This window comes from Ovis canadensis, chromosome 20 (genome assembly GCF_042477335.2).
Source record: "Ovis canadensis isolate MfBH-ARS-UI-01 breed Bighorn chromosome 20, ARS-UI_OviCan_v2, whole genome shotgun sequence".
NCBI lineage: Eukaryota > Metazoa > Chordata > Mammalia > Artiodactyla > Bovidae > Ovis > Ovis canadensis.
In genome coordinates, this window is record NC_091264.1 from 436,982 (window position 1) to 462,511 (window position 25,530).

Below are 25,530 nucleotides of genomic sequence, written 5' to 3' on the forward strand. Positions count from 1 at the left end.
CAAGCAGCCCCTGAGCCAAGACCTGCAGGAGGCGCAGAGCGCCCCCACCTGGAAGCCGAGTGAACAGCTGGCGGGGAGGCGAGCCTCCTCGAGGGAAGAAGAGGCAGCCCAGCCTCGTTTGGCTCAAGCCCTACTTGGCTGGAGCCGAGTGCGCCTCCAGGACGGCAGAGCTCCAGCTCTGCTCAGAGGCCCGATCTGGCAGAGTTGCTGGCGCGAGGCTGCTCTGCCCTGGGCGAGCCTTGCCCAGACTTGCCTCGCTGCTAGGCTTCCTGCCCAGGAAGGAGCAGGCTGCGCGAGGCTGGGAGACGCCACTGGCGCCTTCCTGGCCTCAGCTCCGCTACTGCCTTGCCTTTGCACCTAGGCCCCAGGCGTCCTTGGGGAGGGCTTAGGGGCCGGTGGCTTGCACACTGCCAAGGGCTCCAGCAGGAAGAACTCTGTTCGAGGGAAGGGAAGGGCCAGTGCAGGGCTCCTCCAGCGGTTGCTTGCCCGCCCAGGCTCAGCGCCGCACGGAGTGCACCAGGCTCCCAGGGCCCCTGGCTGGGGTCTGCAGCCCCGCACACCCGGAGGCTGACTCCCTGGGCGCCCAGCAGCTGCCTCACACACGTAGCTTCCCTAGCGCTCTCCTCCCCAGCAGAGACGTGTGCAGCTGGTTGGGGCCTGCCCCTGCGTGCCTGGGCTCCCGCCCACAGCCCCAGCTCAGGGCAAGCAGCCCCTGAGCCAAGACCTGCAGGAGGCGCAGAGCGCCCCCACCTGGAAGCCGAGTGAACACCTGGCGGGGAGGCGAGCCTCCTCGAGGGAAGAAGAGGCAGCCCAGCCTCGTTTGGCTCAAGCCCTACTTGGCTGGAGACGAGTGCGCCTCCAGGACGGCACAGCTCCAGCTCTGCTCAGAGGCCCGTTCTGGCAGAGTTGCTGGCGCGAGGCTGCTCTGCCCTGGGCGAGCCTTGCCCAGACTTGCCTCGCTGCTAGGCTTCCTGCCCAGGAAGGAGCAGGCTGCGCGAGGCTGGGAGACGCCACTGGCGCCTTCCTGGCCTCAGCTCCGCTCCTTCCTTGCCTTTGCACCTAGGCCCCAGGCGTCCTTGGGGAGGGCTTAGGGGCCGGTGGCTTGCACACTGCCAAGGGCTCCAGCAGGAAGAGCTCTGTGCGAGGGAAGGGAAGGGCCAGTGCAGGGCTCCTCCAGCGGTTGCTTGGCCGCCCAGGCTCAGCGCCGCACGGAGTGCACCAGGCTCCCAGGGCCCCTGGCTGGGGTCTGCAGCCCCGCACACCCGGAGGCTGACTCCCTGGGCGCCCAGCTGCTGCCTCACACACGTAGCTTCCCTAGCGCTCTCCTCCCCAGCAGAGAAGTGTGCAGCTGGTTGGGGCCTGCCCCTGCGTGCCTGGGCTCCCGCCCACAGCCCCAGCTCAGGGCAAGCAGCCCCTGAGCCAAGACCTGCAGGAGGCGCAGAGCGCCCCCACCTGGAAGCCGAGTGAACAGCTGGCGGGTAGGCGAGCCTCCTCGAGGGAAGAAGAGGCAGCCCAGCCTCGTTTGGCTCAAGCCCTACTTGGCTGGAGCCGAGTGCGCCTTCAGGACGGCACAGCTCCAGCTCTGCTCAGAGGCCCGATCTGGCAGAGTTGCTGGCGCGAGGCTGCTCTGCCTTGGGCGAGCCTTGCCCAGACTTGCCTCGCTGCTAGGCTTCCTGCCCAGGAAGGAGCACGCTGCGCGAGGCTGTGAGTCGCCACTGGCGCCTTCCTGGCCTCAGCTCCGCTCCTGCCTTGCCTTTGCACCTAGGCCCCAGGCGTCCTTGGGGAGGGCTTAGGGGCCGGTGGCTTGCACACTGCCAAGGGCTCCAGCAGGAAGAGCTCTGTGCGAGGGAAGGGAAGGGCCAGTGCAGGGCTCCTCCAGCGGTTGCTTGGCCGCCCAGACTCAGCGCCGCACGGAGTGCACCAGGCTCCCAGGGCCCCTGGCTGGGGTCTGCAGCCCCGCACACCCGGAGGCTGACTCCCTGGGCGCCCAGCAGCTGCCTCACACACGTAGCTTCCCTAGCGCTCTCGTCTCCAGCAGAGACGTGTGCAGCTGGTTGGGGCCTGCCCCTGCGTGCCTGGGCTCCCGCCCACAGCCCCAGCTCAGGGCAAGCAGCCCCTGAGCCAAGACCTGCAGGAGGCGCAGAACGCCCCCACCTGGAAGCCGAGTGAACAGCTGGCGGGGAGGCGAGCCTCCTCGAGGGAAGAAGAGGCAGCCCAGCCTCGTTTGGCTCAAGCCCTACTTGGCTGGAGCCGAGTGCGCCTCCAGGACGGTAGAGCTCCAGCTCTGCTCAGAGGCCCGACCTGGCAGAGTTGCTGGCGCGAGGCTGCTCTGCCCTGGGCGAGCCTTGCCCAGACTTGCCTCGCTGCTAGGCTTCCTGCCCAGGAAGGAGCAGGCTGCGCGAGGCTGGGAGATGCCACTGGCGCCTTCCTGGCCTCAGCTCCGCTCCTGCATTGCCTTTGCACCTAGGCCCCAGGCGTCCTTGGGGAGGGCTTAGGGGCCGGTGGCTTGCACACTGCCAAGGGCTCCAGCAGGAAGAGCTCTGTGCGAGGGAAGGGAAGGGCCAGTGCAGGGCTCCTCCAGCGGTTGCTTGGCCGCCCAGGCTCAGCTCCGCACGGAGTGCACCAGGCTCCCAGGGCCCCTGGCTGGGGTCTGCAGCCCCGCACACCCGGAGGCTGACTCCCTGGGCGCCCAGCTGCTGCCTCACACACGTAGCTTCCCTAGCGCTCTCCTCCCCAGCAGAGACGTGTGCAGCTGGTTGGGGCCTGCCCCTGCGTGCCTGGGCTCCCGCCCACAGCCCCAGCTCAGGGCAAGCAGCCCCTGAGCCAAGACCTGCAGGAGGCGCAGAGCGCCCCCACCTGGAAGCCGAGTGAACAGCTGGCGGGGAGGCGAGCCTCCTCGAGGGAAGAAGAGGCAGCCCAGCCTCGTTTGGCTCAAGCCCTACTTGGCTGGAGCCGAGTGCGCCTCCAGGACGGCAGAGCTCCAGCTCTGCTGAGAGGCCCGTTCTGGCAGAGTTGCTGGCGCGAGGCTGCTCTGCCCTGGGCGAGCCTTGCCCAGACTTGCCTCGCTGCTAGGCTTCCTGCCCAGGAAGGAGCAGGCTGCGCGAGGCTGGGAGACGCCACTGGCGCCTTCCTGGCCTCAGCTCCGCTCCTTCCTTGCCTTTGCACCTAGGCCCCAGGCGTCCTTGGGGAGGGCTTAGGGGCCGGTGGCTTGCACACTGCCAAGGGCTCCAGCAGGAAGAGCTCTGTGCGAGGGAAGGGAAGGGCCAGTGCAGGGCTCCTCCAGCGGTTGCTTGGCAGCCCAGGCTCAGCGCCGCATGGAGTGCACCAGTCTCCCAGGGCCCCTGGCTGGGGTCTGCAGCCCCGCACACCCGGAGGCTGACTCCCTGGGCGCCCAGCTGCTGCCTCACACACGTAGCTTCCCTAGCGCTCTCCTCCCCAGCAGAGACGTGTGCAGCTGGTTGGGGCCTGCCCCTGCGTGCCTGGGCTCCCGCCCACAGCCCCAGCTCAGGGCAAGCAGCCCCTGAGCCAAGACCTGCAGGAGGCGCAGAGCGCCCCCACCTGGAAGCCGAGTGAACAGCTGGAGGGGAGGCGAGCCTCCTCGAGGGAAGAAGAGGCAGCCCAGCCTCGTTTGGCTCAAGCCCTACTTGACTGGAGCCGAGTGCGCCTCCAGGACGGCACAGCTCCAGCTCTGCTCAGAGGCCCGATCAGGCAGAGTTGCTGGCGCGAGGCTGCTCTGCCTTGGGCGAGCCTTGCCCAGACTTGCCTCGCTGCTAGGCTTCCTGCCCAGGAAGGAGCACGCTGCGCGAGGCTGTGAGTCGCCACTGGCGCCTTCCTGGCCTCAGCTCCGCTCCTGCCTTGCCTTTGCACCTAGGCCCCAGGCGTCCTTGGGGAGGGCTTAGGGGCCGGTGGCTTGCACACTGCCAAGGGCTCCAGCAGGAAGAGCTCTGTGCGAGGGAAGGGAAGGGCCAGTGCAGGGCTCCTCCAGCGGTTGCTTGGCCGCCCAGACTCAGCGCCGCACGGAGTGCACCAGGCTCCCAGGGCCCCTGGCTGGGGTCTGCAGCCCCGCACACCCGGAGGCTGACTCCCTGGGCGCCCAGCAGCTGCCTCACACACGTAGCTTCCCTAGCGCTCTCGTCTCCAGCAGAGACGTGTGCAGCTGGTTGGGGCCTGCCCCTGCGTGCCTGGGCTCCCGCCCACAGCCCCAGCTCAGGGCAAGCAGCCCCTGAGCCAAGACCTGCAGGAGGCGCAGAGCGCCCCCAACTGGAAGCTGAGTGAACAGCTGGCGGGGAGGCAAGCCTCCTCGAGGGAAGAAGAGGCAGCCCAGCCTCGTTTGGATCAAGACCTACTTGGCTGGTGCCGAGTGCGCCTCCAGGACGGCAGAGCTCCAGCTCTGCTCAGAGGCCCGTTCTGGCAGAGTTGCTGGCGCGAGGCTGCTCTGCCCTGGGCGAGCCTTGCCCAGACTTGCCTCGCTGCTAGGCTTCCTGCCCAGGAAGGAGCAGGCTGCGCGAGGCTGGGAGACGCCACTGGCGCATTCCTTGCCTCAGCTCCGCTCCTGCCTTGCCTTTGCACCTAGGCCCCAGGCGTCCTTGGGGAGGGCTTAGAGGCCGGTGGCTTGCACACTGCCAAGGGCTCCAGCAGGAAGAGCTCTGTGCGAGGGAAAGGAAGGCCTGTGCAGGGCTCCTCCAGCGGTTGGTTGGCCGCCCAGGCTCAGCGCCGCACGGAGTGCACCAGGCTCCCAGGGCCCCTGGCTGGGGTCTGCAGCCCCGCACACCCGGAGGCTGACTCCCTAGGCGCCCAGAAGCTGCCTAACACTCGTAGCTTCCCTAGCGCTCTCCTCCCCAGCAGAGAAGTGTGCAGCTGGTTGGGGCCTGCCCCTGCGTGCCTGGGCTCCCGCGCACAGCCCCAGCTCAGGGCAAGCAGCCCCTGAGCCAAGACCTGCAGGAGGCGCAGAGCGCCCCCACCTGGAAGCCGAGTGAACAGCTGGCGGGGAGGCGAGCCTCCTCGAGGGAAGAAGAGGCAGCCCAGCCTCGTTTGGCTCAAGCCCTACTTGGCTGGAGCCGAGTGCGCCTCCAGGACGGCAGAGCTCCAGCTCTGCTCAGAAGCCCGTTCTGGCAGTTGCTGGCGCGAGGCTGCTCTGCCCTGGGCGAGCCTTGCCCAGACTTGCCTCGCTGCTAGGCTTCCTGCCCAGGAAGGAGCAGGCTGCGCGAGTCTGGGAGACGCCACTGGCGCCTTCCTGGCCTCAGCTCCGCTCCTGCCTTGCCTTTGCACCTAGGCCCCAGGCGTCCTTGGGGAGGGCTTAGGGGCCGGTGGCTTGCACAATGCCAAGGGCTCCAGCAGGAAGAGCTCTGTGCGAGGGAAGGGAAGGGCCAGTGCAGGGCTCCTCCAGCGGTTGCTTGGCCGCCCAGGCTCAGCGCCGCACGGAGTGCCCCAGGCTCCCAGGGCCCCTGGCTGGGGTCTGCAGCCCCGCACACCCGGAGGCTGACTCCCTGGGCGCCCAGCAGCTGCCTCACACACGTAGCTTCCCTAGCGCTCTCCTCCCCAGCAGAGACGTGTGCAGCTGGTTGGGGCCTGCCCCTGCGTGCCTGGGCTCCTGCGCACAGCCCCAGCTCAGGGCAAGCAGCCCCTGAGCCAAGACCTGCAGGAGGCGCAGAGCGCCCCCACCTGGAAGCCGAGTGAACAGCTGGCGGGGAGGCGAGCCTCCTCGAGTGAAGAAGAGGCAGCCCAGCCTCGTTTGGCTGAAGCCTTACTTGGCTGGAGCCGAGTGCGCCTCCAGGACTCAGAGCTCCAGCTCTGCTCAGAGGCCCGTTCTGGCAGAGTTGCTGGCGCGAGGCTGCTCTGCCCTGGGCGAGCCTTGCCCAGACTTGCCTCGCTGCTAGGCTTCCTGCCCAGGAAGGAGCAGGCTGCGCGAGGCTGGGAGACGCCACTGGCGCCTTCCTGGCCTCAGCTCCGCTCCTGCCTTGCCTTTGCACCTAGGCCCCAGGCGTCCTTGGGGAGGGCTTAGGGGCCGGTGGCTTGCACACTGCCAAGGGCTCCAGCAGGAAGAGCTCTGTGCGAGGGAAGGGAAGGGCCAGTGTAGGGCTTCTCCAGCGGTTGCTTGGTCGCCCAGGTTCAGCGCCGCACGGAGTGCCCCAGGCTCCCAGGGCCCCTGGCTGGGGTCTGCAGCCCCGCACACCCGGAGGCTGACTACCTCGGCGCCCAGCAGCTGCCTCACACACGTAGCTTCCCTAGCACTCTCCTCCCCAGCAGAGACGTGTGCAGCTGGTTGGGGCCTGCCCCTGCGTGCCTGGGCTCCCGCGCACAGCCCCAGCTCAGGGCAAGCAGCCCCTGAGCCAAGACCTGCAGGAGGCGCAGAGCGCCCCCACCTGGAAGCCGAGTGAACAGCTGGCGGGGAGGCGAGCCTCCTCGAGTGAAGAAGAGGCAGCCCAGCCTCGTTTGGCTCAAGCCCTACTTGGCTGGAGCCGAGTGCGCCTCCAGGACGGCAGAGCTCCAGCTCTGCTCAGAGGCCCGTTCTGGCAGAGTTGCTGGCGCGAGGCTGCTCTGCCTTGGGCGAGCCTTGCCCAGACTTGCCTCGCTGCTAGGCTTCCTGGCCAGGAAGGAGCAGGCTGCGCGAGGCTGGGAGACGCCACTGGCGCCTTCCTGGCCTCAGCTCCGCTCCTGCCTTGCCTTTGCACCTAGGCCCCAGGCGTCCTTGGGGAGGGCTTAGGGGCCGGTGGCTTGCACAGTGCCAAGGGCTCCAGCAGGAAGAGCTCTGTGCGAGGGAAGGGAAGGGCCAGTGCAGGGCTTCTCCAGCGGTTGCTTGGCCGCCCAGGCTCAGCGCCGCACCGAGTGCACCAGGCTCCCAGGGCCCCTGGCTGGGGTCTGCAGCCCCACACACCCGGAGGCTGACTCCCTGGGCGCCCAGCAGCTGCCTCACACACGTAGCTTCCCTAGCGCTCTCCTCCCCAGCAGAGACGTGTGCAGCTGGTTGGGGCCTGCCCCTGCGTGCCTGGGCTCCCGCCCACAGCCCCAGCTCAGGGCAAGCAGCCCCTGAGCCAAGACCTGCAGGAGGCGCAGAGCGCCCCCACCTGGAAGCCGAGTGAACAGCTGGCGGAGAGGCGAGCTTCCTCGAGGGAAGAAGAGGCAGCCCAGCCTCGTTTGGCTCAAGCCCTAATTGGCTGGAGCTGAGTGCGCCTCTTGGACGGCAGAGCTCCAGCTCTGCTCAGAGGCCCGTTCTGGCAGAGTTGCTGGCGCGATGCTGCTCTGCCCTGGGCGAGCCTTGCCCAGACTTGCCACACTGCTAGGCTTCCTGCCCAGGAAAGAGCAGGCTGCGCGAGGCTGGGAGACGCCACTGGCGCCTTCCTGGCCTCAGCTCCGCTCCTGCCTTGCCTTTGCACCTAGGCCCCAGGCGTCCTTGGGGAGGGCTTAGGGGCCGGTGGCTTGCACACTGCCAAGGGTTCCAGCAGGAAGAGCTCTCTGCGAGGGAAGGGAAGGGCCAGTGCAGGGCTCCTCCAGCGGTTGCTTGGCCGCCCAGGCTCAGCGCCGCACGGAGTGCACCAGGCTCCCAGGGCCCCTGGCTGGGGTCTGCAGCCCCGCACACCCGGAGGCTGACTCCCTGGGCGCCCAGCAGCTGCCTCACACACGTAGCTTCCCTAGCGCTCTCCTAGCCAGCAGAGACGTGTGCAGCTGGTTGGGGCCTGCCCCTGCGTGCCTGGGCTCCTGCGCACAGCACCAGCTCAGGGCAAGCATCCCCTGAGCCAAGACCTGCAGGAGGCGAAGAGCGCCCCCAACTGGAAGCTGAGTGAACATCTGGCGGGGAGGCGAGCCTCCTCGAGGGAAGAAGAGGCAGCCCAGCCTCGTTTGGCTCAAGCCCTACTTGGCTGGAGCCGAGTGCGCCTCCAGGACGGCAGAGCTCCAGCTCTGCTCAGAGGCCCGTTCTGGCAGAGTTGCTGGCGCGAGGCTGCTCTGCCCTGGGCGAGCCTTGCCCAGACTTGCCTCGCTGCTAGGCTTCCTGGCCAGGAAGGAGCAGGCTGCGCGAGGCTGGGAGACGCCACTGGCGCCTTCCTGGCCTCAGCTCCGCTCCTGCCTTGCCTTTGCACCTAGGCCCCAGGCGTCCTTGGGGAGGGCTTAGGGGCCGGTGGCTTGCACACTGCCAAGGGCTCCAGCAGGAAGAGCTCTGTGCGAGGGAAGGTAAAGGCCAGTGCAGGGCTCCTCCAGCGGTTGCTTGGCCGCCCAGGCTCAGCGCCGCACGGAGTGCTCCAGGCTCCCAGGACCCCTGGCTGGGGTCTGCAGCCCCGCACACCCGGAGGCTGACTCCCTGGCGCCCAGCAGCTGCCTCACACACGTAGCTTCCCTAGCGCTCTCCTCCCCAGCAGAGACGTGTGCAGCTGGTTGGGGCCTGCCCCTGCGTGCCTGGGCTCCCGCGCACAGCCCCAGCTCAGGGCAAGCAGCCCCTGAGCCAAGACCTGCAGGAGGCGCAGAGCGCCCCCACCTGGAAGCCGAGTGAACAGCTGGCGGGGAGGCGAGCCTCCTCGAGGGAAGAAGAGGCAGCCCAGCCTCGTTTGGCTCAAGCCCTACTTGGCTGGAGCCGAGTGCGCCTCCAGGACGGCAGAGCTCCAGCTCTGCTCAGAAGCCCGTTCTGGCAGTTGCTGGCGCGAGGCTGCTCTGCCCTGGGCGAGCCTTGCCCAGACTTGCCTCGCTGCTAGGCTTCCTGCCCAGGAAGGAGCAGGCTGCGCGAGGCTGGGAGACGCCACTGGCGCCTTCCTGGCCTCAGCTCCGCTCCTGCCTTGCCTTTGCACCTAGGCCCCAGGCGTCCTTGGGGAGGGCTTAGGGGCCGGTGGCTTGCACACTGCCAAGGGCTCCAGCAGGAAGAGCTCTGTGCGAGGGAAGGGAAGGGCCAGTGCAGGGCTCCTCCAGCGGTTGCTTGGCCGCCCAGGCTCAGCGCCGCACGGAGTGCCCCAGGCTCCCAGGGCCCCTGGCTGGGGTCTGCAGCCCCGCACACCCGGAGGCTGACTCCCTGGGCGCCCAGCAGCTGCCTCACACACGTAGCTTCCCTAGCGCTCTCCTCCCCAGCAGAGACGTGTGCAGCTGGTTGGGGCCTGCCCCTGCGTGCCTGGGCTCCTGCGCACAGCCCCAGCTCAGGGCAAGCAGCCCCTGAGCCAAGACCTGCAGGAGGCGCAGAGCGCCCCCACCTGGAAGCCGAGTGAACAGCTGGCGGGGAGGCGAGCCTCCTCGAGTGAAGAAGAGGCAGCCCAGCCTCGTTTGGCTGAAGCCTTACTTGGCTGGAGCCGAGTGCGCCTCCAGGACTCAGAGCTCCAGCTCTGCTCAGAGGCCCGTTCTGGCAGAGTTGCTGGCGCGAGGCTGCTCTGCCCTGGGCGAGCCTTGCCCAGACTTGCCTCGCTGCTAGGCTTCCTGCCCAGGAAGGAGCAGGCTGCGCGAGGCTGGGAGACGCCACTGGCGCCTTCCTGGCCTCAGCTCCGCTCCTGCCTTGCCTTTGCACCTAGGCCCCAGGCGTCCTTGGGGAGGGCTTAGGGGCCGGTGGCTTGCACACTGCCAAGGGCTCCAGCAGGAAGAGCTCTGTGCGAGGGAAGGGAAGGGCCAGTGTAGGGCTCCTCCAGCGGTTGCTTGGTCGCCCAGGTTCAGCGCCGCACGGAGTGCCCCAGGCTCCCAGGGCCCCTGGCTGGGGTCTGCAGCCCCGCACACCCGGAGGCTGACTACCTCGGCGCCCAGCAGCTGCCTCACACACGTAGCTTCCTTAGCACTCTCCTCCCCAGCAGAGACGTGTGCAGCTGGTTGGGGCCTGCCCCTGCGTGCCTGGGCTCCCGCGCACAGCCCCAGCTCAGGGCAAGCAGCCCCTGAGCCAAGACCTGCAGGAGGCGCAGAGCGCCCCCACCTGGAAGCCGAGTGAACAGCTGGCGGGGAGGCGAGCCTCCTCGAGTGAAGAAGAGGCAGCCCAGCCTCGTTTGGCTCAAGCCCTACTTGGCTGGAGCCGAGTGCGCCTCCAGGACGGCAGAGCTCCAGCTCTGCTCAGAGGCCCGTTCTGGCAGAGTTGCTGGCGCGAGGCTGCTCTGCCTTGGGCGAGCCTTGCCCAGACTTGCCTCGCTCCTAGGCTTCCTGCCCAGGAAGGAGCAGGCTGCGCGAGGCTGGGAGACGCCACTGGCGCCTTCCTGGCCTCAGCTCCGCTCCTGCCTTGCCTTTGCACCTAGGCCCCAGGCGTCCTTGGGGAGGGCTTAGGGGCCGGTGGCTTGCACACTGCCAAGGGCTCCAGCAGGAAGAGCTCTGTGCGAGGGAAGGGAAGGGCCAGTGCAGGGCTTCTCCAGCGGTTGCTTGGCCGCCCAGGCTCAGCGCCGCACCGAGTGCACCAGGCTCCCAGGGCCCCTGGCTGGGGTCTGCAGCCCCGCACACCCGGAGGCTGACTCCCTGGGCGCCCAGCAGCTGCCTCACACACGTAGCTTCCCTAGCGCTCTCCTCCCCAGCAGAGACGTGTGCAGCTGGTTGGGGCCTGCCCCTGCGTGCCTGGGCTCCCGCCCACAGCCCCAGCTCAGGGCAAGCAGCCCCTGAGCCAAGACCTGCAGGAGGCGCAGAGCGCCCCCACCTGGAAGCCGAGTGAACAGCTGGCGGGGAGGCGAGCTTCCTCGAGGGAAGAAGAGGCAGCCCAGCCTCGTTTGGCTCAAGCCCTAATTGGCTGGAGCTGAGTGCGCCTCCAGGACGGCAGAGCTCCAGCTCTGCTCAGAGGCCCGTTCTGGCAGAGTTGCTGGCGCGAGGCTGCTCTGCCCTGGGCGAGCCTTGCCCAGACTTGCCTCGCTGCTAGGCTTCCTGCCCAGGAAGGAGCAGGCTGCGCGAGGCTGGGAGACGCCACTGGCGCCTTCCTGGCCTCAGCTCCGCTCCTGCCTTGCCGTTGCACCTAGGCCCCAGGCGTCCTTGGGGAGGGCTTAGGGGCCGGTGGCTTGCACACTGCCAAGGGCTCCAGCAGGAAGAGCTCTGTGCGAGGGAAGGGAAGGGCCAGTGCAGGGCTCCTCCAGCAGTTGCTTGGCCGCCCAGGCTCAGCGCCGCACGGAGTGCACCAGGCTCCCAGGGCCCCTGGTTGGGGTCTGCAGCCCCGCACACCCGGAGGCTGACTCCCTGGGCGCCCAGCATCTGCCTCACACACGTAGCTTCCCTAGCGCTCTCCTCCCCAGCAGAGACGTGTGCAGCTGGTTCGGGCCTCCCCCTGCGTGCCTGGGCTCCCGCGCACAGCCCCAGCTCAGGGCAAGCAGCCCCTGAGCCAAGACCTGCAGGAGGCGCAGAGCGCCCCCACCTGGAAGCCGAGTGAACAACTGGCGGGGAGGCGAGCCTCCTTGAGGGAAGAAGAGGCAGCCCAGACTCGTTTGGCTCAAGCCCTACTTGGCTGGAGCCGAGTGCGCCTCTTGGACGGCAGAGCTCCAGCTCTGCTCAGAGGCCCGTTCTGGCAGAGTTGCTGGCGCGATGCTGCTCTGCCCTGGGCGAGCCTTGCCCAGACTTGCCACACTGCTAGGCTTCCTGCCCAGGAAAGAGCAGGCTGCGCGAGGCTGGGAGACGCCACTGGCGCCTTCCTGGCCTCAGCTCCGCTCCTGCCTTGCCTTTGCACCTAGGCCCCAGGCGTCCTTGGGGAGGGCTTAGGGGCCGGTGGCTTGCACACTGCCAAGGGTTCCAGCAGGAAGAGCTCTCTGCGAGGGAAGGGAAGGGCCAGTGCAGGGCTCCTCCAGCGGTTGCTTGGCCGCCCAGGCTCAGCGCCGCACGGAGTGCCCCAGGCTCCCAGGGCCCCTGGCTGGGGTCTGCAGCCCCGCACACCCGGAGGCTGACTCCCTGGGCGCCCAGCAGCTGCCTCACACACGTAGCTTCCCTAGTGCTCTCCTCCCCAGCAGAGACGTGTGCAGCTGGTTGGGGCCTGCCCCTGCGTGCCTGGGCTCCTGCGCACAGCCCCAGCTCAGGGCAAGCAGCCCCTGAGCCAAGACCTGCAGGAGGCGCAGAGCGCCCCCACCTGGAAGCCGAGTGAACAGCTGGCGGGGAGGCGAGCCTCCTCGAGGGAAGAAGAGGCAGCCCAGCCTCGTTTGGCTCAAGCCCTACTTGGCTGGAGCCGAGTGCGCCTCCAGGACGGCAGAGCTCCAGCTCTGCTCAGAGGCCCGATCTGGCAGAGTTGCTGGCGCGAGGCTGCTCTGCCCTGGGCGAGCCTTGCCCAGACTTGCCTCGCTGCTAGGCTTCCTGCCCAGGAAGGAGCAGGCTGCGCGAGGCTGGGAGACGCCACTGGCGCCTTCCTGGCCTCAGCTCCGCTCCTGCCTTGCCTTTGCACTTAGGCCTCAGGCGTCCTTGGGGAGGGCTTAGGGGCCGGTGGCTTGCACACTGCCAAGGGCTCCAGCAGGAAGAGCTCTGTGTGAGGGAAGGGAAGGGCCAGTGCAGGGCTCCTTCAGCGGTTGCTTGGCCGCCCAGGCTCAGCGCCGCAAGGAGTGCACCAGGCTCCCAGGGCCCCTGGCTGGGGTCTGCAGCCCCGCACACCTGGAGGCTGACTCCCTGGGCGCCCAGCAGCTGCCTCACACACGTAGCTTCCCTAGCGCTCTCCTCCCCAGCAGAGACGTGTGCAGCTGGTTGGGGCCTGCCCCTGCGTGCCTGGGCTCCTGCGCACAGCCCCAGCTCAGGGCAAGCAGCCCCTGAGCCAAGACCTGCAGGAGGCGCAGAGCGCCCCCACCTGGAAGCCGAGTGAACAGCCTGCGGGGAGGCGAGCCTCCTCGAGTGAAGAAGAGGCAGCCCAGCCTCGTTTGGCTGAAGCCTTACTTGGCTGGAGCCGAGTGCGCCTCCAGGACTCAGAGCTCCAGCTCTGCTCAGAGGCCCGTTCTGGCAGAGTTGCTGGCGCGAGGCTGCTCTGCCCTGGGCGAGCCTTGCCCAGACTTGCCTCGCTGCTAGGCTTCCTGCCCAGGAAGGAGCAGGCTGCGCGAGGCTGGGAGACGCCACTGGCGCCTTCCTGGCCTCAGCTCCGCTCCTGCCTTGCCTTTGCACCTAGGCCCCAGGCGTCCTTGGGGAGGGCTTAGGGGCCGGTGGCTTGCACACTGCCAAGGGCTCCAGCAGGAAGAGCTCTGTGCGAGGGAAGGGAAGGGCCAGTGTAGGGCTCCTCCAGCGGTTGCTTGGTCGCCCAGGTTCAGCGCCGCACGGAGTGCCCCAGGCTCCCAGGGCCCCTGGCTGGGGTCTGCAGCCCCGCACACCCGGAGGCTGACTACCTCGGCGCCCAGCAGCTGCCTCACACACGTAGCTTCCTTAGCACTCTCCTCCCCAGCAGAGACGTGTGCAGCTGGTTGGGGCCTGCCCCTGCGTGCCTGGGCTCCCGCGCACAGCCCCAGCTCAGGGCAAGCAGCCCCTGAGCCAAGACCTGCAGGAGGCGCAGAGCGCCCCCACCTGGAAGCCGAGTGAACAGCTGGCGGGGAGGCGAGCCTCCTCGAGTGAAGAAGAGGCAGCCCAGCCTCGTTTGGCTCAAGCCCTACTTGGCTGGAGCCGAGTGCGCCTCCAGGACGGCAGAGCTCCAGCTCTGCTCAGAGGCCCGTTCTGGCAGAGTTGCTGGCGCGAGGCTGCTCTGCCTTGGGCGAGCCTTGCCCAGACTTGCCTCGCTCCTAGGCTTCCTGCCCAGGAAGGAGCAGGCTGCGCGAGGCTGGGAGACGCCACTGGCGCCTTCCTGGCCTCAGCTCCGCTCCTGCCTTGCCTTTGCACCTAGGCCCCAGGCGTCCTTGGGGAGGGCTTAGGGGCCGGTGGCTTGCACACTGCCAAGGGCTCCAGCAGGAAGAGCTCTGTGCGAGGGAAGGGAAGGGCCAGTGCAGGGCTTCTCCAGCGGTTGCTTGGCCGCCCAGGCTCAGCGCCGCACCGAGTGCACCAGGCTCCCAGGGCCCCTGGCTGGGGTCTGCAGCCCCGCACACCCGGAGGCTGACTCCCTGGGCGCCCAGCAGCTGCCTCACACACGTAGCTTCCCTAGCGCTCTCCTCCCCAGCAGAGACGTGTGCAGCTGGTTGGGGCCTGCCCCTGCGTGCCTGGGCTCCCGCCCACAGCCCCAGCTCAGGGCAAGCAGCCCCTGAGCCAAGACCTGCAGGAGGCGCAGAGCGCCCCCACCTGGAAGCCGAGTGAACAGCTGGCGGGGAGGCGAGCTTCCTCGAGGGAAGAAGAGGCAGCCCAGCCTCGTTTGGCTCAAGCCCTAATTGGCTGGAGCTGAGTGCGCCTCCAGGACGGCAGAGCTCCAGCTCTGCTCAGAGGCCCGTTCTGGCAGAGTTGCTGGCGCGAGGCTGCTCTGCCCTGGGCGAGCCTTGCCCAGACTTGCCTCGCTGCTAGGCTTCCTGCCCAGGAAGGAGCAGGCTGCGCGAGGCTGGGAGACGCCACTGGCGCCTTCCTGGCCTCAGCTCCGCTCCTGCCTTGCCGTTGCACCTAGGCCCCAGGCGTCCTTGGGGAGGGCTTAGGGGCCGGTGGCTTGCACACTGCCAAGGGCTCCAGCAGGAAGAGCTCTGTGCGAGGGAAGGGAAGGGCCAGTGCAGGGCTCCTCCAGCAGTTGCTTGGCCGCCCAGGCTCAGCGCCGCACGGAGTGCACCAGGCTCCCAGGGCCCCTGGTTGGGGTCTGCAGCCCCGCACACCCGGAGGCTGACTCCCTGGGCGCCCAGCATCTGCCTCACACACGTAGCTTCCCTAGCGCTCTCCTCCCCAGCAGAGACGTGTGCAGCTGGTTCGGGCCTCCCCCTGCGTGCCTGGGCTCCCGCGCACAGCCCCAGCTCAGGGCAAGCAGCCCCTGAGCCAAGACCTGCAGGAGGCGCAGAGCGCCCCCACCTGGAAGCCGAGTGAACAACTGGCGGGGAGGCGAGCCTCCTTGAGGGAAGAAGAGGCAGCCCAGACTCGTTTGGCTCAAGCCCTACTTGGCTGGAGCCGAGTGCGCCTCTTGGACGGCAGAGCTCCAGCTCTGCTCAGAGGCCCGTTCTGGCAGAGTTGCTGGCGCGATGCTGCTCTGCCCTGGGCGAGCCTTGCCCAGACTTGCCACACTGCTAGGCTTCCTGCCCAGGAAAGAGCAGGCTGCGCGAGGCTGGGAGACGCCACTGGCGCCTTCCTGGCCTCAGCTCCGCTCCTGCCTTGCCTTTGCACCTAGGCCCCAGGCGTCCTTGGGGAGGGCTTAGGGGCCGGTGGCTTGCACACTGCCAAGGGTTCCAGCAGGAAGAGCTCTCTGCGAGGGAAGGGAAGGGCCAGTGCAGGGCTCCTCCAGCGGTTGCTTGGCCGCCCAGGCTCAGCGCCGCACGGAGTGCCCCAGGCTCCCAGGGCCCCTGGCTGGGGTCTGCAGCCCCGCACAGCCGGAGGCTGACTCCCTGGGCGCCCAGCAGCTGCCTCACACACGTAGCTTCCCTAGTGCTCTCCTCCCCAGCAGAGACGTGTGCAGCTGGTTGGGGCCTGCCCCTGCGTGCCTGGGCTCCCGCGCACAGCCCCAGCTCAGGGCAAGCAGCCCCTGAGCCAAGACCTGCAGGAGGCGCAGAGCGCCCCCACCTGGAAGCCGAGTGAACAGCTGGCGGGGAGGCGAGCCTCCTCGAGGGAAGAAGAGGCAGCCCAGCCTCGTTTGGCTCAAGCCCTACTTGGCTGGAGCCGAGTGCGCCTCCAGGACGGCAGAGCTCCAGCTCTGCTCAGAGGCCCGATCTGGCAGAGTTGCTGGCGCGAGGCTGCTCTGCCCTGGGCGAGCCTTGCCCAGACTTGCCTCGCTGCTAGGCTTCCTGCCCAGGAAGGAGCAGGCTGCGCGAGGCTGGGAGACGCCACTGGCGCCTTCCTGGCCTCAGCTCCGCTCCTGCCTTGCCTTTGCACTTAGGCCTCAGGCGTCCTTGGGGAGGGCTTAGGGGCCGGTGGCTTGCACACTGCCAAGGGCTCCAGCAGGAAGAGCTCTGTGTGAGGGAAGGGAAGGGCCAGTGCAGGGCTCCTTCAGCGGTTGCTTGGCCGCCCAGGCTCAGCGCCGCAAGGAGTGCACCAGGCTCCCAGGGCCCCTGGCTGGGGTCTGCAGCCCCGCACACCTGGAGGCTGACTCCCTGGGCGCCCAGCAGCTGCCTCACACACGTAGCTTCCCTAGCGCTCTCCTCCCCAGCAGAGACGTGTGCAGCTGGTTGGGGCCTGTCCCTGCGTGCCTGGGCTCCCGCCCACAGCCCCAGCTCAGGGCAAGCAGCCCCTGAGCCAAGACCTGCAGGAGGCGCAGAGCGCCACCACCTGGAAGCCGAGTGAACAGCTGGCGGGGAGGCGAGCATCCTCGAGGGAAGAAGAGGCAGCCCAGCCTCGTTTGGCTCAAGCCCTACTTGGCTAGAGCCGAGTGCGCCTCCAGTACGGCAGAGCTCCAGGTCTGCTCAGAGGTCCGTTCTGGCAGAGTTGGTGGCGCAAGGCTGCTCTGCCCTGGGCGAGCCTTGCCCAGACTTGTCTCGCTGCTAGGCTTCCTGCCCAGGAAGGAGCAGGCTGCGCGAGGCTGGGAGACGCCACTGGCGCCTTCCTGGCCTCAGCTCCGCTCCTGCCTTGCCTTTGCACCTAGGCCCCAGGCGTCCTTGGGGAGGGCTTAGGGGCCGGTGGCTTGCACACTGCCAAGGGCTCCAGCAGGAAGAGCTCTGTGCGAGGGAAGGGAAGGGCCAGTGCAGGGCTCCTCCAGCGGTTGCTTGGCCGCCCAGGCTCAGCGCCGCACGGAGTGCACCAGGCTCCCAGGGCCCCTGGCTGGGGTCTGCAGCCCCGCACACCCGGAGGCTGACTCCCTGGGCGCCCAGCAGCTGCCTCACACACGTAGCTTCCCTAGCGCTCTCCTCCCCAGCAGAGACGTGTGCAGCTGGTTGGGGCCTGACCCTGTGTGCCTGGGCTCCCGCGCACAGCCCCAGCTCAGGGCAAGCAGCCCCTGAGCCAAGACCTGCAGGAGGCGCAGAGCGCCCCCACCTGGAAGCCGAGTGAACAGCTGGCGGGGAGGCGAGCCTCCTCGAGGGAAGAAGAGGCAGCCCAGACTCGTTTGGCTCAAGCCCTACTTGGCTGGAGCCGAGTGCGCCTCCAGAAGGGCAGAGCTCCAGCTCTGCTCAGAGGCCCGTTCTGGCAGAGTTGCTGGCGCGAGGCTGCTCTGCCCTGGGCGAGCCTTGCCCAGACTTGCCTCGCTGCTAGGCTTCCTGCCCAGGAAGGAGCAGGCTACGCGAGGCTGGGAAATGCCACTGGCGCCTTCCTGGCCTCAGCTCCGCTCCTGCCTTGCCTATGCACCTAGGCCCCAGGCGTCCTTGGGGAGGGCTTAGGGGCCGGTGGCTTGCACACTGCCAAGGGCTCCAGCAGGAAGAGCTCTGTGCGAGGGAAGGGAAGGGCCAGTGCAGGGCTCATCCAGCGGTTGCTTGGCCGCCCAGGCTCAGCGCCGCACGGAGTGCCCCAGGCTCCCAGGGCCCCTGGCTGGGGTCTGCAGCCCCGCACACCCGGAGGCTGACTCCCTGGGCGCCCAGCAGCTGCCTCACACACGTAGCTTCCCTAGCGCTCTCCTCCCCAGCAGAGGCGCGTGCAGCTGGTTGGGGCCTGCCCCTGCGTGCCTGGGCTCCCGCGCACAGCCCCAGCTCAAGGCAAGCAGCCCCTGAGCCAAGACCTGCAGGAGGGGCCGAGCGCCCCCACCTGGAAGCCGAGTGAACAGCTGGCGGAGAGGCGAGCCTCCTCGAGGGAAGAAGAGGCAGCCCAGCCACGTTTGGCTCAAGCCCTAGTTGGCTGAGGCCGAGTGCGCCTCCAGGACGGCAGAGCTCCAGCTCTGCTCAGAGGCCCGTTCTGGCAGAGTTGCTGGCGCGAGGCTGCTCTGCCCTGGGCGAGCCTTGCCCAGACTTGCCTCGCTGCTAGGCTTCCTGCCCAGGAAGGAGCAGGCTGCGCGAGGCTGGGAGACGCCACTGGCGCCTTCCTGGCCTCAGCTCCGCTCCTGCCTTGCCTTTGCACCTAGGCCACAGGCGTCCTTGGGGAGGGCTTAGGGGCCGGTGGCTTGCACACTGCCAAGGGCTCCAGCAGGAAGAGCTCTGTGCGAGGGAAGGGAAGGGCCAGTGCAGGGCTCCTCCAGCGGTTGCTTGGACGCCCAGGCTCAGCGCCGCACGGAGTGCCCCAGGCTCCCAGGGCCCCTGGCGAGGGTCTGCAGCCCCGCACACCCGGAGGCTGACTCCCTGGGAGTCCAGCAGCTGCCACACACACGTAGCTTCCGTAGCGCTCTCCTCCCCAGCAGAGACGTGTGCAGCTGGTTGGGGCCTGCCCCTGCGTGCCTGGGCTCCCGCGCACAGCCCCAGCTCAGGGCAAGCAGCCCCTGAGCCAAGACCTGAAGGAGGCGCAGAGCGCCCCCACCTGGAAGCCGAGTGAACAGCTGGCGGGGAGGCGAGCCTCCTCGAGGGAAGAAGAGGCAGCCCAGCCTCGTTTGGCTCAAGCCCTACTTGGCTGGAGCCGAGTGCGCCTCCAGGACGGCAGAGCTCCAGCTCTGCTCAGAGGCCCGTTCTGGCAGAGTTGCTGGCGCGAGGCTGCTCTGCCCTGGGCGAGCCTTGCCCAGACTTTCCTCGCTGCTAGGCTTCCTGCCCAGGAAGGAGCAGGCTGCGCGAGGCTGGGAGACGCCACTGGCGCCTTCCTGGCCTCAGCTCCGCTCCTGCCTTGCCTTTGCACCTAGGCCCCAGGCGTCCTTGGGGAGGGCTTAGGGGCCGGTGGCTTGCACACTGCCAAGGGCTCCAGCAGGAAGAGCTCTGTGCGAGGGAAGGGAAGGGCCAGTGCAGGGCTCCTCCAGCGGTTGCTTGGCCGCCCAGGCTCAGCGCCGCACGGAGTGCCCCAGGCTCCCAGGGCCCCTGGCTGGGGTCTGCAGCCCCGCACACCCGGAGGCTGACTCCCTGGGAGTCCAGCAGCTGCCACACACACGTAGCTTCCCTAGCGCTCTCCTCCCCAGCAGAGACGTGTGCAGCTGGTTGGGGCCTGCCCCTGCGTGCCTGGGCTCCCGCCCACAGCCCCAGCTCAGGGCAAGCAGCCCCTGAGCCAAGACCTGCAGGAGGCGCAGAGCGCCCCCACCTGGAAGCCGAGTGAACAGCTGGCGGGGAGGCGAGCCTCCTCGAGGGAAGAAGAGGCAGCCCAGCCTCGTTTGGCTCAAGCCCTACTTGGCTGGAGCCGAGTGCGCCTCCAGGACGGCAGAGCTCCAGCTCTGCTCAGAGGCCCGTTCTGGCAGAGTTGCTGGCGCGAGGCTGCTCTGCCCTGGGCGAGCCTTGCCCAGACTTGCCTCGCTGCTAGGCTTCCTGCCCAGGAAGGAGCAGGCTGCGCGAGGCTGGGAGACGCCACTGGCGCCTTCCTGGCCTCAGCTCCGCTCCTGCCTTGCCTTTGCACCTAGGCCCCAGGCGTCCTTGGGGAGGGCTTAGGGGCCGGTGGCTTGCACACTGCCAAGGGCTCCAGCAGGAAGAGCTCTGTGCGAGGGAAGGGAAGGGCCAGTGCAGGGCTCCTCCAGCGGTTGCTTGGCCGCCCAGGCTCAGCGCCGGTCGTACTGCCCCAGGCTCCCAGGGCCCCTGGCTGGGGTCTGCAGCCCCGCACACCCGGAGGCTGACTCCCTGGGCGCCCAGCAGCTGCCTCACACACGTAGCTTCCCTAGCGCTCTCCTCCCCAGCGGAGACGTGTGCAGCTGGTTGGGGCCTGCCTCTGCGTGCCTGGGCTCCCGCGCACAGCCCCAGCTCAGGGCAAGCAGCCCCTGAGCCAAGACCTGCAGGAGGCGCAGAGCGCCCCCACCTGGAAGCCGAGTGAACAGCTGGCGGGGAGGCGAGCCTCCTCGAGGGAAGAAGAGGCAGCCCAGCCTCGTTTGGCTCAAGCCCTACTTGGCTGGAGCCGAGTGCGCCTCCAGGACGGCAGAGCTCCAGCTCTGCTCAGAGGCCCGTTCTGGCAGAGTTGCTGGCGCGAGGCTGCTCTGCCCTGGGCGAGCCTTGCCCAGACTTGCCTCGCTGCTAGGCTTCCTGCCCAGGAAGGAGCAGGCTGCGCGAGGCTGGGAGACGCCACTGGCGCCTTCCTGGCCTCAGCTCCGCTCCTGCCTTGCCTTTGCACCTAGGCCCCAGGCGTCCTTGGGGAGGGCTTAGGGGCCGGTGGCTTGCACACTGCCAAGGGCTCCAGCAGGAAGAGCTCTGTGCGAGGGAAGGGAAGGGCCAGTGCAGGGCTCCTCCAGCGGTTGCTTGGCCGCCCAGGCTCAGCGCCGCACGGAGTGCCCCAGGCTCCCAGGGCCCCTGGCTGGGGTCTGCAGCCCCGCACACCCGGAGGCTGACTCCCTGGGAGTCCAGCAGCTGCCTCACACACGTAGCTTCCCTAGCGCTCTCCTCCCCAGCAGAGACGTGTGCAGCTGGTTGGGGCCTGCCCCTGCGTGCCTGGGCTCCCGCCCACAGCCCCAGCTCAGGGCAAGCAGCCCCTGAGCCAAGACCTGAAGGAGGCGCAGAGCGCCCCCACCTGGAAGCCGAGTGAACAGCTGGCGGGGAGGCGAGCCTCCTCGAGGGAAGAAGAGGCAGCCCAGCCTCGTTTGGCTCAAGCCCTACTTGGCTGGAGCCGAGTGCGCCTCCAGGACGGCAGAGCTCCAGCTCTGCTCAGAGGTCCGTTCTGGCAGAGTTGGTGGCGCGAGGCTGCTCTGCCTTGGGCGAGCCTTGCCCAGACTTGCCTCGCTGCTAGGCTTCCTGCCCAGGAAGGAGCAGGCTGCGCGAGGCTGGGAGACGCCACTGGCGCCTTCCTGGCCTCAGCTCCGCTCCTGCCTTGCCTTTGCACCTAGGCCCCAGGCGTCCTTGGGGAGGGCTTAGGGGCCGGTGGCTTGCACACTGCCAAGGGCTCCAGCAGGAAGAGCTCTGTGTGAGGGAAGGGAAGGGCCAGTGCAGGGCTCCTTCAGCGGTTGCTTGGCCGCCCAGGCTCAGCGCCGCAAGGAGTGCACCAGGCTCCCAGGGCCCCTGGCTGGGGTCTGCAGCCCCGCACACCTGGAGGCTGACTCCCTGGGCGCCCAGCAGCTGCCTCACACACGTAGCTTCCCTAGCGCTCTCCTCCCCAGCAGAGACGTGTGCAGCTGGTTGGGGCCTGTCCCTGCGTGCCTGGGCTCCCGCCCACAGCCCCAGCTCAGGGCAAGCAGCCCCTGAGCCAAGACCTGCAGGAGGCGCAGAGCGCCACCACCTGGAAGCCGAGTGAACAGCTGGCGGGGAGGCGAGCATCCTCGAGGGAAGAAGAGGCAGCCCAGCCTCGTTTGGCTCAAGCCCTACTTGGCTAGAGCCGAGTGCGCCTCCAGTACGGCAGAGCTCCAGCTCTGCTCAGAGGTCCGTTCTGGCAGAGTTGGTGGCGCAAGGCTGCTCTGCCCTGGGCGAGCCTTGCCCAGACTTGCCTCGCTGCTAGGCTTCCTGCCCAGGAAGGAGCAGGCTGCGCGAGGCTGGGAGACGCCACTGGCGCCTTCCTGGCCTCAGCTCCGCTCCTGCCTTGCCTTTGCACCTAGGCCCCAGGCGTCCTTGGGGAGGGCTTAGGGGCCGGTGGCTTGCACACTGCCAAGGGCTCCAGCAGGAAGAGCTCTGTGCGAGGGAAGGGAAGGGCCAGTGCAGGGCTCCTCCAGCGGTTGCTTGGCCGCCCAGGCTCAGCGCCGCACGGAGTGCACCAGGCTCCCAGGGCCCCTGGCTGGGGTCTGCAGCCCCGCACACCCGGAGGCTGACTCCCTGGGAGTCCAGCAGCTGCCTCACACACGTAGCTTCCCTAGCGCTCTCCTCCCCAGCAGAGACGTGTGCAGCTGGTTGGGGCCTGCCCCTGCGTGCCTGGGCTCCCGCCCACAGCCCCAGCTCAGGGCAAGCAGCCCCTGAGCCAAGACCTGAAGGAGGCGCAGAGCGCCCCCACCTGGAAGCCGAGTGAACAGCTGGCGGGGAGGCGAGCCTCCTCGAGGGAAGAAGAGGCAGCCCAGCCTCGTTTGGCTCAAGCCCTACTTGGCTGGAGCCGAGTGCGCCTCCAGGACGGCAGAGCTCCAGCTCTGCTCAGAGGTCCGTTCTGGCAGAGTTGGTGGCGCGAGGCTGCTCTGCCTTGGGCGAGCCTTGCCCAGACTTGCCTCGCTGCTAGGCTTCCTGCCCAGGAAGGAGCAGGCTGCGCGAGGCTGGGAGACGCCACTGGCGCCTTCCTGGCCTCAGCTCCGCTCCTGCCTTGCCTTTGCACCTAGGCCCCAGGCGTCCTTGGGGAGGGCTTAGGGGCCGGTGGCTTGCACACTGCCAAGGGCTCCAGCAGGAAGAGCTCTGTGTGAGGGAAGGGAAGGGCCAGTGCAAGGCTCCTTCAGCGGTTGCTTGGCCGCCCAGGCTCAGCGCCGCACGGAGTGCCCCAGGCTCCCAGGGCCCCTGGCTGGGGTCTGCAGCCCCGCACACCCGGAGGCTGACTCCCTGGGCGCCCAGCAGCTGCCTCACACACGTAGCTTCCCTAGCGCTCTCCTCCCCAGCAGAGGCGCGTGCAGCTGGTTGGGGCCTGCCCCTGCGTGCCTGGGCTCCCGCGCACAGCCCCAGCTCAGGGCAAGCAGCCCCTGAGCCAAGACCTGCAGGAGGGGCCGAGCGCCCCCACCTGGAAGCCGAGTGAACAGCTGGCGGAGAGGCGAGCCTCCTCGAGGGAAGAAGAGGCAGCCCAGCCACGTTTGGCTCAAGCCCTAGTTGGCTGAGGCCGAGTGCGCCTCCAGGACGGCAGAGCTCCAGCTCTGCTCAGAGGCCCGTTCTGGCAGAGTTGCTGGCGCGAGGCTGCTCTGCCCTGGGCGAGCCTTGCCCAGACTTGCCTCGCTGCTAGGCTTCCTGGCCAGGAAGGAGCAGGCTGCGCGAGGCTGGGAGACGCCACTGGCGCCTTCCTGGCCTCAGCTCCGCTCCTGCCTTGCCTTTGCACCTAGGCCCCAGGCGTCCTTGGGGAGGGCTTAGGGGCCGGTGGCTTGCACACTGCCAAGGGCTCCAGCAGGAAGAGCTCTGTGCGAGGGAAGGGAAGGGCCAGTGCAGGGCTCCTCCAGCGGTTGCTTGGACGCCCAGGCTCAGCGCCGCACGGAGTGCCCCAGGCTCCCAGGGCCCCTGGCGGGGGTCTGCAGCCCCGCACACCCGGAGGCTGACTCCCTGGGAGTCCAGCAGCTGCCACACACACGTAGCTTCCGTAGCGCTCTCCTCCCCAGCAGAGACGTGTGCAGCTGGTTGGGGCCTGCCCCTGCGTGCCTGGGCTCCCGCGCACAGCCCCAGCTCAGGGCAAGCAGCCCCTGAGCCAAGACCTGAAGGAGGCGCAGAGCGCCCCCACCTGGAAGCCGAGTGAACAGCTGGCGGGGAGGCGAGCCTCCTCGAGGGAAGAAGAGGCAGCCCAGCCTCGTTTGGCTCAAGCCCTACTTGGCTGGAGCCGAGTGCGCCTCCAGGACGGCAGAGCTCCAGCTCTGCTCAGAGGCCCGTTCTGGCAGAGTTGCTGGCGCGAGGCTGCTCTGCCCTGGGCGAGCCTTGCCCAGACTTGCCTCGCTGCTAGGCTTCCTGCCCAGGAAGGAGCAGGCTGCGCGAGGCTGGGAGACGCCACTGGCGCCTTCCTGGCCTCAGCTCCGCTCCTGCCTTGCCTTTGCACCTAGGCCCCAGGCGTCCTTGGGGAGGGCTTAGGGGCCGGTGGCTTGCACACTGCCAAGGGCTCCAGCAGGAAGAGCTCTGTGCGAGGGAAGGGAAGGGCCAGTGCAGGGCTCCTCCAGCGGTTGCTTGGCCGCCCAGGCTCAGCGCCGCACGGAGTGCCCCAGGCTCCCAGGGCCCCTGGCTGGGGTCTGCAGCCCCGCACACCCGGAGGCTGACTCCCTGGGAGTCCAGCAGCTGCCACACACACGTAGCTTCCCTAGCGCTCTCCTCCCCAGCAGAGACGTGTGCAGCTGGTTGGGGCCTGCCCCTGCGTGCCTGGGCTCCCGCCCACAGCCCCAGCTCAGGGCAAGCAGCCCCTGAGCCAAGACCTGAAGGAGGCGCAGAGCGCCCCCACCTGGAAGCCGAGTGAACAGCTGGCGGGGAGGCGAGCCTCCTCGAGGGAAGAAGAGGCAGCCCAGCCTCGTTTGGCTCAAGCCCTACTTGGCTGGAGCCGAGTGCGCCTCCAGGACGGCAGAGCTCCAGCTCTGCTCAGAGGTCCGTTCTGGCAGAGTTGGTGGCGCGAGGCTGCTCTGCCTTGGGCGAGCCTTGCCCAGACTTGCCTCGCTGCTAGGCTTCCTGCCCAGGAAGGAGCAGGCTGCGCGAGGCTGGGAGACGCCACTGGCGCCTTCCTGGCCTCAGCTCCGCTCCTGCCTTGCCTTTGCACCTAGGCCCCAGGCGTCCTTGGGGAGGGCTTAGGGGCCGGTGGCTTGCACACTGCCAAGGGCTCCAGCAGGAAGAGCTCTGTGCGAGGGAAGGGAAGGGCCAGTGCAGGGCTCCTCCAGCGGTTGCTTGGCCGCCCAGGCTCAGCGCCGCACGGAGTGCACCAGGCTCCCAGGGCCCCTGGCTGGGGTCTGCAGCCCCGCACACCCGGAGGCTGACTCCCTGGGCGCCCAGCAGCTGCCTCACACACGTAGCTTCCCTAGCGCTCTCCTCCCCAGCAGAGACGTGTGCAGCTGGTTGGGGCCTGCCCCTGCGTGCCTGGGCTCCCGCGCACAGCCCCAGCTCAGGGCAAGCAGCCCCTGAGCCAAGACCTGCAGGAGGCGCAGAGCGCCCCCACCTGGAAGCCGAGTGAACAGCTGGCGGGGAGGCGAGCCTCCTCGAGGGAAGAAGAGGCAGCCCAGCCTCGTTTGGCTCAAGCCCTACTTGGCTGGAGCCGAGTGGGCCTCCAGGACGGCAGAGCTCCAGCTCTGCTCAGAGGCCCGTTCTGGCAGAGTTGCTGGCGCGAGGCTGCTCTGCCCTGGGCGAGCCTTGCCCAGACTTGCCTCGCTGCTAGGCTTCCTGCCCAGGAAGGAGCAGGCTGCGCGAGGCTGGGAAATGCCACTGGCGCCTTCCTGGCCTCAGCTCCGATCCTGCCTTGCCTTTGCACCTAGGCCCCAGGCGTCCTTGGGGAGGGCTTAGGGGCCGGTGGCTTGCACACTGCCAAGGGCTCCAGCAGGAAGAGCTCTGTGCGAGGGAAGGGAAGGGCCAGTGCAGGGCTCCTCCAGCGGTTGCTTGATCGCCCAGGCTCAGCGCCGCACGGAGTGCACCAGGCTCCCAGGGCCCCTGGCTGGGGTCTGAAGCCCCGCACACCCGGAGGCTGACTCCCTGGGCGCCCAGCAGCTGCCTCACACACGTAGATTCCCTAGCGCTCTCCTCCCCAGCAGAGACGTGTGCAGCTGGTTGGGGCCTGCCTCTGCGTGCCTGGGCTCCCGCGCACAGCCCCAGCTCAGGGCAAGCAGCCCCTGAGCCAAGACCTGCAGGAGGCGCAGAGCGCCCCCACCTGGAAGCCGAGTGAACAGCTGGCGGGTAGGCGAGCCTCCTCGAGGGAAGAAGAGGCAGCCCAGCCTCGTTTGGCTCAAGCCCTACTTGGCTGGAGCCGAGTGCGCCTCCAGGACGGCAGAGCTCCAGCTCTGCTCAGAGGCCCGTTCTGGCAGAGTTGCTGGCGCGAGGCTGCTCTGCCCTGGGCGAGCCTTGCCCAGACTTGCCTCGCTGCTAGGCT